The following is a 223-nucleotide window of genomic DNA, read 5'->3' as shown; positions in this document are numbered from 1 at the left end:
CACACTCTCTCACACACACACACACACTCACGCACACACACTCACACACACTCTAACACTCTCTCACACGCACACACTCGCTCGCACACTCACACACGCTCGCACACACACACACACACACGCTCACACTCTCTAACACACTCACACTTGCACACACACGCTCGCACACTCACACACACTCACACACGCTCACACTCTCTCACACACACTCACACTCTGTAGC

The sequence above is a fragment of the Sinocyclocheilus rhinocerous genome, unplaced genomic scaffold (genome assembly GCF_001515625.1).
Source record: "Sinocyclocheilus rhinocerous isolate Xijiao unplaced genomic scaffold, SAMN03320098_v1.1 scaffold2403, whole genome shotgun sequence".
Classification (NCBI taxonomy): Eukaryota; Metazoa; Chordata; class Actinopteri; order Cypriniformes; family Cyprinidae; genus Sinocyclocheilus; species Sinocyclocheilus rhinocerous.
This window is presented reverse-complemented; position numbering follows the sequence as displayed.